We start from the raw sequence: 14,239 nt of genomic DNA, 5'->3' as shown, positions 1-14,239 counted from the left end.
CTGGAGTTTAGCAGTGGACTGGCGAGCGCTGGCAGTCCTTTGTAACCGTACATTCTGGGCAGGCTTCAGCGAGCACTCTTGAGACGCGACAGTGGAACGTTGCGTGTCACTGAGGACGGAAACCTTGGCTAAACCGCCTGTATCGCGAAGATAGTACAGATTTCTAGAATAAACTCCTCAACCTCTGGGTGTGCTACGTGTCGATGTGATGGATGGCTGCTGAGACGAAAGAGCAGTTAGTGGGCATCCTGTAACTAACCTGCCGCACCTCAGTTATACACTCCTGGAAATTGAAATAAGAACACCGTGAATTCATTGTCCCAGGAAGGGGAAACTTCATTGACACATTCCTGGGGTCAGATATATCACATGATCACACTGACAGAACCACAGGCACATAGACACAGGCAACAGAGCATGCACAATGTCGGCACTAGTACAGTGTATATCCACCTTTCGCAGCAATGCAGGCTGCTATTCTCCCATGGAGACGATCGTAGAGATGCTGGATGTAGTCCTGTGGAACGGCTTGCCATGCCATTTCCACCTGGCGCCTCAGTTGGACCAGCGTTCGTGCTGGACGTGCAGACCGCGTGAGACGACGCTTCATCCAGTCCCAAACATGCTCAATGGGGGACAGATCCGGAGATCTTGCTGCCAGGGTAGTTGACTTACACCTTCTAGAGCACGTTGGGTGGCACGGGATACATGCGGTCGTGCATTGTCCTGTTGGAACAGCAAGTTCCCTTGCCGGTCGAGGAATGGTAGAACGATGGGTTCGCTGACGGTTTGGATGTACCGTGCACTATTCAGTGTCCCCTCGACGATCACCAGTGGTGTACGGCCAGTGTAGGAGATCGCTCCCCACACCATGATGCCGGGTGTTGGCCCTGTGTGCCTCGGTCGTATGCAGTCCTGATTGTGGCGCTCACCTGCACGGCGCCAAACACGCATACGACCATCATTGGCACCAAGGCAGAAGCGACTCTCATCGCTGAAGACGACACGTCTCCATTCGTCCCTCCATTCACGCCTGTCGCGACACCACTGGAGGCGGGCTGCACGATGTTGGGGCGTGAGCGGAAGACGGCCTAACGGTGTGCGGGACCGTAGCCCAGCTTCATGGAGACGGTTGCGAATGGTCCTCGCCGATACCCCAGGAGCACCAGTGTCCCTAATTTGCTGGGAAGTGGCGGTGCGGTCCCCTATGGCACTGCGTAGGATCCTACGGTCTTGGCGTGCATCCGTGCGTCGCTGCGGTCCGGTCCCAGGTCGACGGGCACGTGCACCTTCCGCCGACCACTGGCGACAACATCGATGTACTGTGGAGACCTCACGCCCCACGTGTTGAGCAATTCGGCGGTACGTCCACCCGGCCTCCCGCATGCCCACTATACGCCCTCGCTCAAAGTCCGTCAACTGCACATACGGTTCACGTCCACGCTGTCGCGGCATGCTACCAGTGTTAAAGACTGCGATGGAGCTCCGTATGCCACGGCAAACTGGCTGACACTGACGGCGGCGGTGCACAAATGCTGCGCAGCTAGCGCCATTCGACGGCCAACACCGCGGTTCCTGGTGTGTCCGCTGTGCCGTGCGTGTGATCATTGCTTGTACAGCCCTCTCGCAGTGTCCGGAGCAAGTATGGTGGGTCTGACACACCGGTGTCAATGTGTTCTTTTTTCCATTTCCAGGAGTGTATAAGGCTTATACAGCAAAACGGGGCTTTCTCTTGGTGGACACCTATTTCCATGGCTACTAGTGTCACATCCACTGGTTGTATCTACCACCCAACCACCAAAGACAGCGCGGCAGGGTAGTCATCCAGACCAGCCAACAATAATTACGAAAAATATGCACAATGACAGGATTCATTTATATCAAAATGTATTTACAGTTATTGAAAAGAAGAAGGGATATTCGAAATTGTGTGTCAATATATTCAGAAAGCTCTAGAATGTATAACTACACCGCTAAAATCAGTGAAACGGCTTACAATCCGACCAGCTGCTTATATGAAACATCTACATCTAAACCTACGTCTACACCCAAATGGTTCATACTTAAGAGCTCGGCAGAGGGTTTATCGAATCAGATTAATACTATTCTTCCACTGTTCCACTCTCAAAACTGCACAGGGAAAAAACAAATACTTAAACCGTTTCGCGAGAGCACTGATTTCTCTTATTTTATTACGGTGCTTCTTTATAACACTTTTTGGTGTTTAGGGTCAGTTGGCACTTTTCGCACCATGCAGATATCTTGTCTAAATCATTTTGCAATTGGTTTTCATCTTCTCATGACTTTACTCGACCCTAAACGACAGAATCATCTGGAAACAATTTGAGTGCTGCTGAGATTGTCTCGTAAATCGTTAATGTAGATTAGGAACAGGAAAGGCCTATAACACGTCATTTGAGAACGCCAGATATTGGTTCTGTTTTACCCGATGATTTTCCGTCACTTACTGTGGCTGCCTCTGTCCCCCAGCCAGATGCAGTCGCTTGTCTTGTTTGAGAGTAAACTTCTCAGAATGCAAGATCCGGGCGGTCACAGAGGGTGCGATTTTTCGTAGTTGGGAGCTCCAATTTTAGGTGCTTTATGGGGCCCCTTAGGGACGTCTCTGCCAAGGAGGGGAAGAAGAAGAAAGCCAATGTGCATGCCGGGTGGAGTCATTCCAGACGTGGAACGAATCCTCCTAGATGCCATGAAGTGCACAAGCTGCAGCCATCTGCAGGTGGTGGCTGACTTTGGTACCAATGACGTGTGTCGCTTTGGATCGGAAGAGGTACTCTCTGGTTTTGAGCGGCTATCCAGAAGTGATAAAGGCTGCCAGTCTTGCTTGCGAGATGGACAGGACCGAATGCGGACCTCTGGTACAGAGCCGAATGGACGGTCTGAATCAGAGGCTCAGACGGTTCTGCGACCGCGTAGGCTGCAGATTCCGCGACTTGCGACATATGGTGGTGGGGTTTCGAGTACCGCTAAAGAGATCATGAGTCCATTACAAGCAGGAGGCGGCTAGCGAGGGCTGTGTGGTATGGACTAGGCGGTTTGTTAGGTCAGAGGGTCTCGCGAAACTCAACAAGGGCTTCAATCTCAAACGGAGCATGTAGAACTCAGTAAGAACGTAGATCTAGGAACCACCGGTATAACAGTTGTAAATTGTCATAGTTGTGTTGGCAAAGTACTAGAGCTCCAAGCGTTGGTAGAAAGCACTGATGCTCAAATCTGGAGACAAGTTCAGCCAAAATTTTTACGTTGGACCTAACGGTGTTCGGAAAGGTAGACTAAACACAGTTGGCGATGGCGTCCTTGCTGATATTAGTAGTAGCTTATCTTGTAGCGAAATTTAAGTAGATAGTTCCTGTGAGTTATAAGCCATTCTTGGCAACCGGAAAAAAATAATAATTGGACCCTTTTACCGAAATCCTAACTCAGATGATTCAATTGCTGAAATATTGAAAGAAAGTATTTATCTTATTTCAAACACCTACCCGACTCATACAATTGGCGGTGACGTCAATTTACCCTTGATATGTTGGCCAAAATACATGTTTAAATCCGGAGGTACGCATCAAACAGCATCCAAAATTGTACTAAACTTATTCTCTTACAATTATTTCGAACCATTAGTTCATGAGCCCTCTCAAATATTAAACAGTTGTGAAAACACACTTGGCTCCTTAGCAACAAATAATCTACATCTACATCTACATAGTTACTCTGCAATTCACACTTAAGTGCCTGGCAGCAGGTTCATCGAACCATTTTCATACTACTTCTCTACCATTCCACTCTCGAATGGCGCGTGGGAAAAAGAAACACCTAAATATTTCCGCTCGAGCTCTGATTTCTCTTATTTTATTATGATGATCATTTCTCCCTATGTAGGTGTCAACAAAATATTTTCGCATTCGAAAGAGAAAGTTGGTGATTGAAATTTCGTAAATAGATCTCGCCGCAAAGAAAACCGCCTTTGTTTAAGTGACTGCCATCCCAACTCGCTTATATCAGTGACACACTCACCCCTATTGCGCGATAACACGTAACGGGCTGTCCTTCTTTGCAATTTTTCGATGTCCTCCGTCAATCCTACCTGGTAAGGATTCCACCCCGCGCAGCAATATTCCAGCAGAGGAATGTAGGCTGTCTCCTTAGTGGGTTTGTCGCATCTTCTAAGTGTTCTGCCAACAAAGCGCAGTCTTTGTTTCGCCCTCCCCACAATATTATATATGTGGTCTTTACAATTTAAGTTACTTGTAATTGTAATTCCTAGGTATTTAGTCGAATTGACAGCCCTTAGATTTGTGCGATTTATCGTATACCAAAAATCTATCGTATTTCTTTTAGCGCCCATGTGGATGACCTTGCACTTTTCTTTGTTTAGTGTTAATTGCCACTTTTCGCACGATACAGAAATTCTCTCTAGATCATTCTGTAATTGGATTTGATCGTCTGATGATTTTACTAGACGGTAAATGACAGTGTTATCTGCAAACAATCTAAGGGGGCTACTCAAATTATCACCTAGATCATTTATGCAACTCTGGAACAGCAGAGGGCCTATGACATTAACTTGCAGAACGCCAGATATCACTTCCGTTCTACTCTATGATTTACCTTCTATCACTACGAACTGTGACGTCACTGAGAGGAAATCACGTATCCAGTCACACAACTGAGACGATACTTCATATGCATGCAATTTGATTAATAGTCGCTTGTGAGGAACGGTATCAAAAGCCTGGAAATCTAGGAATATGGAATCGATCTGTGGTCCTTTTTCGACAGCAACATAAATAACTTAATAAAAGCAAATCTTTCGGTCCAGACTATATACCAATTAGGTTCCTTTCAGAGTACGCTGATGCAGTAGCTCTGTACTTCATCCGTACTGGAAAGCCGCACAGGTCACACCAATATTCAGGAAAGGCAATAGCAGTAATCCACTAAATTGCAGGCCCATATCATAAACGTCAACATGCAGCACGATTCTGGAATATATATTGTGTTCGAACATTATGAATTAATTGAAGAGAACGGTCTATTGGCACATTTTTAACACGGATTTAGAAAACGCAAGACAACTAGCTCTTTACTGACACCAAGTGTTGAGTGCTATAGACAAGGGATTTCAAGTTGATCCGTATTTGTAGATTCCCAGGAGGCTTTTGACACCGTACCTCACAAGCGGCTTGTAATCAAATTACAGGTTTATGTAATATCGTGTCAGGTATGCGACAGGATTCGTGATTTCCTGTCAGAGAGATCACAGTCCGAAGTAATTGACGGAAAGTCATCGGGTAAAAAAAGTGATTTCTGGTGTTCCCCAAGGTAGCACTATAGGCCTTCTGCTGTTCCTTATCTACATAAACGATTTAGGAGAATCTGAGCAGCCGTCTTAGGTTGCTTGCAGATGATGCTGCCGTCTATCGTCTAGTAGAGTCATCAGGAGATCAAAACGAATTACAGAACGATTTAGATAAGATATCTGTATAGTGCGAAAATAGGCAATTGACCCTAAATAATGGAGGGTGTGAGGCAATACACATGAGTGATAAACGGAATCCGTTTAACTTCGGTTACACGATAAATCAATCACATACAAATGCCATAAATTCTGCTAAATACCTAGGAATTACAATTACGAATAACGTAAATTGGAAAGAAGACACAGAAAATACTGTCGACAAAGCGAACCAATGACTGCATTGTCTTGTCAGAACACTTAGAAGATGCCACAGATCTGCTAAAGAGACTGCCTGCACTACACTTGTCCTTTCTCTTTTAGAATACTGCTGCGCGGTGTGGGATCAAAAATGGCTCTGAGCACTATGGGACTCAACTGCTGAGGTCATTAGTCCCCTAGAACTTAGAACTAGTTAAACCTAACTAACCTAAGGACATCACAAACATCCATGCCCGAGGCAGGATTCGAACCTGCGACCGTAGCGGTCTTGCGGTTCCAGACTGCAGCGCCTTTAACCGCACGGCCACTTCGGCCGGCGGTGTGGGATCCTTACCAGGTGGGACTAACGGACTATATCGAGAAAGTTCAAAGAAGAGCACTATGTTTTGTATTATCGAGAAATAGGGGAGAGAATGTCATGGACATGACACATGATTTGGGGTGGACCCCATTAAAACAAAGGTGCTACTCGTTGCCATGGTATCTTCTCACGAAATTTCCATCTCCAGCTTTTTCCTCTGAATGCGAAAATATTTTGTTGCCACCGACCTTCGCAGGGAGGGACGATCATTATAATAAAATAAGGGAAATTAGATCTTGCACGGAAAGATATAGGTATTCGTTTCTTCCGCGGGCTGTTCGAGAGTGGAATAACTGAGAATTATTGTGATGGTTGTTCGATGAACTCTCTGCCAGGCACTTAAGTATGATTTGCAGAGTGTCGATGTAGATGTAGATGTGTTACAAACTGTGACATTTTTGACAGGAAATCACGAATTCAGTCGCGCAACTGCCATACTCCACAGCTACGTGATCTGATTAGAAACCTCCTGTGAGGAACTGTGTCAAAACTATTTTGGAAATCTAGAAATATGCACTGAATGTGAGTTCCCCTGTCGGTAGCGCTCCTCTGACCTAATTGCTATGCTGGCTGTGCCGAAAGACCTGCCTTTATTAAGTGATTTAAGCTGCTTCGCTACACCGAGGGTATCCACTTCTAAGTTACATATGTTGGTAGCTGTTCTTCATTCTGATACTAAAATATTTACTTCGTATTTTTTAGTGATGGTATTTCGGAAACCTGTGCTTCTTTAACTCCGCTTTCGTGGTACTGTCATCGATAATACACTACTGGCCATTAAAATTGCTACACCAAGGAGGAGAAATGCGTACCATCACGTTTCAGACATTGGTAAACGTCGGATTGTAGCCTACCGCGATTGCGGTTTATCGTATGGCGACATTGCTGCTCGCGTTGGTCGAGATCCAATGAATGTTAGCAGAATATGGAATCGCTGAGTCGAGGAGGGTAATACGGAATGCCGTGCCGGATCCCAACGGCCTCGTATCACTAGCAGTCGAGATGATAGGCATCTTATCCGCATGGCTGTAACGGATCGTGCAGCCACGTCTCGATCCCTGAGTCAACAGATGGGGACGTTTGCAACGCAACAACCATCTGCACGATCGGTTCGACGACGTTTGCAGCAGCATGGACTATCAGCTCGGAGACCATGGCTGCGGTTACCCTTGACGCTGCATCACAGACAGGAGAGCCCGCTATGGTGTACTCAACGACGAACCTCGGTGCACGAATGGCAAAACGTCATTTTTTCGAATCAATCCAGGTTCTGTTTACTGCATCACGATGGTCGCATCCATATTTGGCGACATTGCGGTGAACGCTCATTGGAAGCGTGTATTCGTACTAGCTTATCACCCGGCGTGATGGTACGGGGTGCCATTGGTTACACGTCTCGGTCGCCTCTTGTTCGCATTGACGACACTTTGAACAGTGCACGTTACATTTCAGATATGTTACGACCCGTGGCTCTACCCTTCATTCGATCCCTGCGGGACCCTACATTTCAGCAGGATAATACAGGACCGCATGTTGCAGGTCCTGTACGGGCCTTTCTGGATACAGAAAATGTTCGACTGCTGCCCTGGCCAGCGCATTCTCCAGATCTCTCACCAAGTGAAAACGTCTGGTCAATGGTGGCCGAACAACTGGCTCGTCACAATACACCAGTCACTACTCCTGATGAACTGTGGTATCGTGTTGAAGCTGCATGGGCAGCTGTACCTGTACACGTCATCCAAGGTCTGTTTGACTCAATGCCCAGGCGTATCGAGGCCGTTATTACGGCCGGAGGTGGTTGTTCTGGGTACTGATTTCTCAGGATCTATGCACCCAAAGTGCGTGAAAATGTAATCACATGTCAGTTCTAGTATAATATATTTGTCCAATGAATACCCGTTTATCATCTGCATTTCTTCTTGGTGTAGCAATTTTAATGGCCAGTAGTGTATTACCAACTCTGACTAGCGTAAAGGTACTGATTGTGTCATGCCACTTGTGTACTTTATACACGACCAGACCTTTAACATTACCGGCCCTTACCAAATTGGTAATTGCCGATCAAGTAACCTTCTGTGAATGGTACCTGCCGGCCGTGGTGGCCGAGCGGTTCTAGGCGCTACAGTCTGGAACCGCGCGACCGCTACGGTCGCAGGTTCGAATCCTGCGTGATGTCCTTAGGTTAATTAGGTTTAAGTAGTTCTAAGTTCAAAATGGTTCAAATGGCTCTGAGCACTATGCGACTTAACTTCTGAGGTCATCAGTCGCCTAGAACTTAGAACTAATTAAACCTAACTAACCTAAGGGCGTCACACACATCCATGCCCGAGGCAGGATTCGAACCTGCGACCGTAGCGGTCGCTCGGTTCCTGACGGTAGCGCCTTGAACCGCACGGCCACTCCGGCCGGCTAGTTCTAAGTTCTCGGGGACTGATGATCTCAGAAGTTAAGTTCCATAGTGCTCAGAACCATTTGAACCATTTGAAGGGTACCTAATGACAAGGAATCGGACTAAAATTTCGAAATCGAGACGTAAGTAAAACAGTAGAAGCTGCAAAGCTAAAGGGTTTTGAACTGACGTTCTACTAATTCTGAAGTAACCTGTGAACATGTATACATATAATTAGCCTAATTAGACACTACGGTGTCAAGTTTTATGGCAAAGCGGAAATAAACTTCACCTAAGAAAACTAACCTTACTTGATACCAAACTCTTCTAACACAGTTACTTTCAATATCATACTGCAACTTGCCCTAGGAAACAACACAAGAGCTAACCCATACACAGAACACAGAATGGCTAACAAATGCAGCAGTACTCACTATCTCACAATAACACTTGCTATTGGCAAAAACTACTATGCAGCGTAATGAATACATGCAGAAGGTTTTGGTTGGTTTGGGGAAGGAGACCAGACAACGAGGTCATCGGTCTCATCGGATTAGGGAAGGACAGGGAAGGAAGTCGACCGTGCCCTTTGAAAGAAACCATCCCGGCATTTGCCTGGAGCGATTTAGGGAAATCACGGAAAACCTAAATCAGGATGGCCGGACGCGACATGCAGAAGGGCATATGAACCCACTAACATAGTCTGACGGGCAATAGCATGAACTACTATTCTTTTAACTATCACAAATAAGATAATGATTTTGAAACAGCGCTGATTACTGGGGGCTTCAGAAATTTGGTGTAGAATAAATGATTGTGCTGGTTGCTGCACTTGCTCAGAAAGAGCCTTTACTTCCATTCATCACATAAGTTAAGTAGCTTATGAGGTCCTTTAAAATTGTATGGTTTGAAGAATTACCATCAACTGTAAACGGTAACACAAAAAATTAAGAAAATGGTGAACATCTTTAGTAACAACGTTAATACAATGAATAATGCAACATTGTTTGAAAAGGGACATAGCAACTACTCACTCACTGGACTCCAAGTCAAACTGGCTTTGTAAATGACTACACAACTTGAAAAACTACTTTGAAACGATACATACAAAGAAACAAACAATTACAAATTTACAAACCTATTCAAAGTGAAATAATACTACTGTCTTTTTATGACTTTTACCTGTAAACAGCTATAAGTACTTCACATTTTTGTCATTGATTATTTTGATGGCAGCTTTTTATTTAATGAAAAGCTTTCTCTATGAACACACTTTGGGAAACTTTAAGATGAAAAATTATGTGGAGTGAATCATTTACTACTATACAGAAAACTAAGCACATAAAACTAAAAAAGGTTTCAGTTTAATAAAAAAAAAAAGGTACCCGGAATTAACACTTGGAAAGGACTCTGTCTGAAAATGTGACTGGGGTTAATCACGGGTGTGTACATGTAATTTAGAAGTTTCATGTAAACTCGCTATTGAATACATACCTGGTCCATTTAGATAACAATTCTGCTGAAGATGGTAGCGCTTGTGCCAAATTACCATGGCTATAAAATTCATGGTAAAGCCACTATGGTTCTTGATGTTAGCCACACACTGATATAACTCTTCTTGGCGTCGTAAATTTAACCAAACAGGGCCAATAATGATAGCATGATCGATAGGCCACTTTACATCCCATCCGAGGCTAATTTTCATGTTCGAAAGCTCTGCTTCTCTCAATTTATACATCCAAATTATCCACGGATAAACTCTAGTGTCCGATTCTACTCGTCGGCTTTGACCAATGACGTCATACGTAAGGCAAAGATGCTGCATATCGGCAATCTATGAAGGGAACGGATCATACTCGTAAAGAAACAAATACAGCATGCGATAAAATAATACATTTAACGCGATTATTATTTACGCACGAATTACATGCAAACGAGTTGAAGATAACCGAAATAAATAACAGGAGTGTAAAAAATTTGTGTCTAATTAGAATTATTATCATAATTTAAGCAAGTGGAGGGGCACAGAGAACCATAAACTGTGTGAGTGTTGGAGAAAATAATTCCTTTATTCCCACATATATTTAGCAATAACTTAACACTACACACATGAATGAATTGTGTAGACATGAACAGCACGGAATAACTAACAAAAGTTAAGTCAAAGAATAACTATATCACTGCACGTAAATTAACACTTCACGGAGTGTTTATGAAGCACTGTACACTTGTAGGGATCGATTGTCAGAAATAGGTCACTATATGACTCCCCCCTTTAATGCTAGCCATACCGCAGATTAAATTTCACACGCCGTCCAGCTCTTGTAACTACTTCTTTCTTGAAACCGGGCGGTGCGTCACGTGTGGCAGTGGTTATGTCTGGGAGTGGTGTAGTAGTCCTCGACGTCGGCCTTGGTGTTGCAGTGGCTGGTGTTCGCTGAGCGTTGTGGTGTTCATGGGGTACACGAACACATATTGTAGCTTCTCCTGTCTTCTCTGGTTTATGTTCAGTGGTAGCTGTGGTGTCTGTTGCGTCCAGAAATGCAGGCTTGATACGGTCCACTGCAACTGTGGTGGGTGTACCGTTAATCATTACGCGGAAAGTATTGGTATCCCTACTGACTACCAGATATGGTCCGTCATATGGTGGCTGCAGTGGTTTACGCACAGTATCATTGCGTAAGAATACACGCGTGCACTTGTCTAGCTCCGCGAAAACGAACGAGTGTCTTCCAAGCTGGTTTCTAGGCATTGTTGGTCTCAATTGGCGTATATGCTCTCTTAATCTTGTGGCGAATTCTGAGGCTGTGATTGTATCATCTGCCATGCTGTGCAGAATTTCTCCAGGTAGGCATAACGTTTGTCCATACACCAGTTCTGCTACTGCTGCTTTCAGATCACTTCTGAATGACGTTCGTAGACCCAAACGTACGATAGGTAGTGTCTCTGTCCAATTCGGTGTTGCGTGACATCTCAGTGCTGCCTGTAACTGTCGATGAAGACGCTCAACCATGCCATTTGATGCGGGGTGGTATGCCGTGGTGCGTATGCGTTTCGTACCTAATAACGTAGCCAATGCTTTGAAAACGTAGGCTTCAAATTGTCGTCCTTGATGAGTTGTAATTCTCAGTTGAACTCCAAACCGGGCAATCCAACCACGAAAAAATGTTTGAGCTATAGTTTCTGCAGTGATGTCCTTCATTGGAAATGCCTCAGGCCACCTAGTAAATCTGTCAATCTCCGTGAGGCAATAACTGTAGCCTTCCGATGTCGAGAGTGGGCCGATGATGTCAACATGCACATGGTCAAAACGCTGATTTGGTGGAAGAAATGTGCCTAATGGTGCCCTGACGTGCTGTGTTATTTTATTCCTCTGGCACGCCAAGCATTGCTTCACAAATGTTTTACAGGCTGTGTGCATACATGGCCATACAAATTTTTGTTTGACCAATCTGAGTTTGGCTCTTACCCCTGGGTGTGACAGATTGTGCACTGATGCAATTGTCTGTGTTCTGAATTGTTGTGGCACAAATGGACGTATCTTTCCTCTTGCTACGTCACAGTACAACTCAATGCTTGCTTCAGGAAACGTCACGAGCTGTAGCTTCAATCCTTTCTCTTGTTGCAATAGATCACGCAACTCACTATCACATTGTTGCGCATGCGCGAGGGCGTCGTAATCAATGGACTTTCTCACTGCTTCCACCTGTGCGATGTCATCTGCTACTGTGGACACTGCTTCTATGCGAGAATGTGCATCAGCTGGAACATTTAGCTTCCCTTCCACATACACAATGCTGGTCGTGAACTGCCTGATATAATCTAAGTGTCGCAGCTGCCTGGGCGATGCTTTCTCTGGCTTTACCTTAAAGGCATAGGTAAGCTGTTTATGATCTGTGTAAATCGTGAACTGTCGCCCTTCTAATGCATGTCTGAAATTTTTTACTGCCGCATAAGTGGCGTACAGCTCACGGTTATATGTTGCGAACGTTGCTGAGATGGTGACAACTTATGACTATAGAATGCAATGGGCTGCCATAACTGATCAAGTTGTTGCTGAAGTACGGCACCAATGGCAGTGGACGAAGCATCAACCATGAGAGCGAGTGGAGCATGCGCGACCGGGTGTGCTAACTGCGCGGCCTCTGCTATAACTTTTTTTATAGCGTGAAACGCGGTGTCCGCCTCGATAGTACAATGCACACTGTGGTTAGGTTTAGGTGCGCCTTTAAGTAGTTCATTCAATGGTGCAGTTATCAGTGCATGATTGCGAATGAAGCGTTGGTAGAAATTCACTACTCCAATGAATCGTCGTAATTCTCTGACTGTGACAGGGCGGGGGTATTTGTTTATGGCCTCTACTTTACTGTGTGGCGGTCGAATACCCTGTGCATTCACCAAATATCCTAGAAAGTGGACCTCTTTCTCACCAAAAACACACTTGGCAGGATTAATTACTAGTCCATGGGTGCGTAGGCGGTCAAACACTTGTGCCAAATGCTGTAAGTGCTCCTCTTCCGATGCAGACATCACCAATAAATCATCTATATACACATAACAAAAATCTAAATCTCTTGTAACCTCATCCATAAAACGTCGGAACGTCTGGGCGGCATTACATAGTCCGAATAGCATTCGGGTGAATTCAAACAGACCGAATGGTGTTGTCACTGCTGTTTTAGGAATGTCTTCTGCAGCTATAGGGATCTGATAGCAAGCTCGAACTAGATCATTGGTAGAAAATATAGTCTTACCGTGAACATTTGCAGAAAAATCTTCTATAAATGGAACTGGGTACCGGTCTGGAATGGTCCTTGCATTGATTTGGCGTTAGTCACCGCAGGGGCGCCATCCATTCTTCTTTTTAGGCACGATGTGAATTGAGGATGTCCATCTGCTACTAAAAACTCTGCAGATAACTTGTGACAGCATGCTGCGAAATTCCTGCTTTACCACCTTTAGCTTTTCGGCCGTTAAACGCCGAGCGTGAGTTGGCAATCCCTGGCGTGGTCAAAACGTGGTGGACGGTTGTATGCTTGACTGGTGGGAGAGTAGGCGATTGCTGTGTGATCTCGGGGTATCCTTTCAGTAATCGTATATATGGTGTGTCGCCTGTGACTGTGCGTACCTCTAGTGGTGTGGTACAACGGACTTCTCCTGTTGTATGCACACTAGTAGTCAAATCTATTAGTCGCTGACGTCGCAGATCTGGCAGTAAGTCGTAGAAGGACAAAAAATCTGCTCCGATAATAGGCTGTGATACATCTGCCACTGTAAATTGCCATTCAAACACACGGCGTAGCCCCAAGGTAAGGAATGGTGTTACTCGACCGTATGTTCTAATTTTGGAATCAGTGGCGACGAATAGATAACAGTCGTCGCAGCTCCGGCGTGATAGGCGGTTTGCTGGATATACGGACACTTCTGCGTCTGTATCGACGAGAAACTGTAGTTTTGTTTCGCGGTCTGTCACAAAAAGTCGGCGAGTGTTTGCACTGGAAGTTATCGCTGCTACGGTGTCTGCTTCATGTTTCCACTTGCAAGGTGGCGTACACTTTCGTGCATCATTACCAAATCTCTTGTGGTACCAGCATAAGTTCTGTAGTGATGGTGATCGATTGCGACTTCGTGACCGTCGGCGGCGTGGCCGTTGGCGGTTGTGCGTTGTTTGTAATGCAGCTACCTGTGCGGTTAACTCAGCCAGTTGTGATTGTAGGGAGACTAGCGTCATGTAGGCGAATTTTCTTGTTGTGGCGTTAATGTTGAGACACTTGATGTGGGATACATTTCAATTAAC

General features: G+C 45.2%; 1 protein-coding gene across 2 annotated transcripts in view; it reads left to right on the top strand.

Annotated features, from left to right (window-relative positions):
- Positions 1 to 14,239, top strand: part of LOC126199325 (glutathione S-transferase D7-like) — a 110,347-nt gene that overhangs the window by 51,284 nt on the left and 44,824 nt on the right. The gene's annotated exons all lie outside the window — the stretch shown is intronic.

This window comes from Schistocerca nitens, chromosome 8, assembly GCF_023898315.1.
Source record: "Schistocerca nitens isolate TAMUIC-IGC-003100 chromosome 8, iqSchNite1.1, whole genome shotgun sequence".
NCBI classification, from domain to species: Eukaryota; Metazoa; Arthropoda; class Insecta; order Orthoptera; family Acrididae; genus Schistocerca; species Schistocerca nitens.
Note: the sequence above shows the minus strand (reverse complement) of the source record. Positions and strands in the feature narration are given on the sequence as shown.